The following is a 2,320-nucleotide window of genomic DNA, read 5'->3' on the forward strand; positions in this document are numbered from 1 at the left end:
CTGTCAAGCCATTAAACGTCCGTGCAGGAGGGGCACGGACGTCTATAATATTATAGACGTCCGACCCCACATATCGGACGTTTAGGTGTGCTGACAGGGTGGTTGAAGAATTAATTGTCTTCAGCCCCTTAAACGTCCGTGGGGGAGGGGCCCTGACGTCTATAATATTATAGATGTCCGTCCCCCGCCAGGACGGACGTCTAAGAGGCTGAAACAAATGAATGCCTCAACTCCCCTATCAGGCCATTAAACGTCCGTGCAGGAGGGGCACGAACGTCTATAATATTATAGACGTCCGGCCCCACATATCGGACGTTTAGGTGTGCTGACAGGGTGGTTGAAGAATTAATTGTCTTCAGCCCCTTAAACGTTCGTGGGGGAGGGACCCTGACGTCTATAATATTATAGACGTCCGTCCCCCTCCCCCACGGACGCGTATCAAGCGAGGTTTTATATCGTTTTATATCGATAACATTTAGAGTATGTATTTGCATTATACACTATTTTCATGGTCAGAATTACTCTAATATTTATCATGTATATTTTGTCTTGGTTATTCAAGTAAACGATTTTGTTGGTTAATAATCTGCCTTTTGGGTAAACCCAATTGTTTGGACTCTTTTTTTTATAACAATATTTCGTTGAGTATTGTATGATAAATTTAAAAACATAAAACATGGGTTTCTGGACATTATGATTTTGTCTCAACAAAAAACACCAACAACATCATTAATTCAGAGTGAAAAGTATGACATAAGTATGATATTTACACGTGAAATTAAGGTTTTCTGAATGTTATAAAAATATGATGATCATGTTTTCTTTTTTCCACTTAAAATAATGGAATGAGTTTATAAGCCATAAAAATAAAGTTAGGTTTTGTAAAAGTTAGTAAAAAATACCATTAACATCGTTAATTAAGAGTGAGAAGTATTACATGATATGATTTTTGCATCGTCTTTTAAATGTTAAGTGGAAAGTTAGTGAAAAACACCATCAAAATTGTTAATTAAGATAAAAAATTATAACATTGAGAAGACCTTGATTTAATATTTTAATAAATTATTATAAGGTCAAAGAAAGGAATTATGATTATTGTTTATTAGTGGAAACTTACGTGGAAGGTAGACTTGTTATTTTTTATCATATAATTATAAAAAATAAAAAATTAATTATTCTAATTATTATTAAAATAAAAATTTTATTAAATGTATAAAAGATACATTTTTAATATATAATTATATAGATAGATAGATAATTTAAAAGATAAAATAATTCATATTAACAAAATGCTTAATAGCTTATTTTATCCCAGTTTTGGTGAGTTGTGTCAATTAGGTCCCTCCTTTTAAAAATGTGTCAATTATATCCTCACTTGATAAAATTTGTCTCAATCAAGTCCCTTCCGTTAAATACTCACAACAGCGTTAAGTTTTTACTCTCTCTCCTCTGCTCCTGTGTGCAAACAACAGTACTTGTTAGGCCTATATTCACATCCTTTTGTCTTTTGATTATGTTCAGAAACAAGATCAGGACTTTTTTAACAATATTCATTGCATAGAAGAGTGAAACATTTCTATCTTCATTTACTTTATCCTCTGGTTGGTACAACAGTCAATTATATTAATAATTATTTTTATAATAAATTAAATCTTTATATACTTTATTATTAAATCTGATAACAAATATATCATAAAAAAAACAAAATTAAAAATTTTAGATTTACCTAAAATTTATAAATATCAAAATATAAATTTGTAGTCAAATTAAATATTTATAATACCTTTTAAATTTAATTTCGTTTATCGATTTCATCCGATTTTCTTTATCGAATATCATCCCCTCATCTAATCCATACCAACATTACACTCAAATTTATTTATTTCAAAATTATTGATATAAAGTGTCATGAGTTTTATTTATTTGGACTTACATATAATAGCATTTTTATTACTGTTTTGTATTAATGACTATATAATATCATATTTATTACTTAAAAAATTGAATAAATATATTTAAAAAGTGATTTCTTTTTTATACAGCATAAAAGAAAAAAATCTTAAAGCATAAAAGAAAGTTGAGAAAAGCAAAAACCATGAATGTTATTTGGTGATTTGAAGTTCAGATGTCTCCTTTTTAAAATAATCCAACCTGGAAAAGCAAATGGTAACATGCAGTGCCATCTCTTTCAAATTAATTTTGTAGTTCATGCACATGTTGGAAATTCAATCGGACGAAATTTAAATTTAATTTTGGAGAATAAATTGGAAAAAAGGGTTGTAGGGGTAGTTCCTAATCCCATAAGTGTCTTTTTTTCCTG

Source organism: Vigna umbellata, chromosome 7 (assembly GCF_029865625.1).
Source record: "Vigna umbellata cultivar VRB3 chromosome 7, Vumbellata_1.0, whole genome shotgun sequence".
NCBI lineage: Eukaryota > Viridiplantae > Streptophyta > Magnoliopsida > Fabales > Fabaceae > Vigna > Vigna umbellata.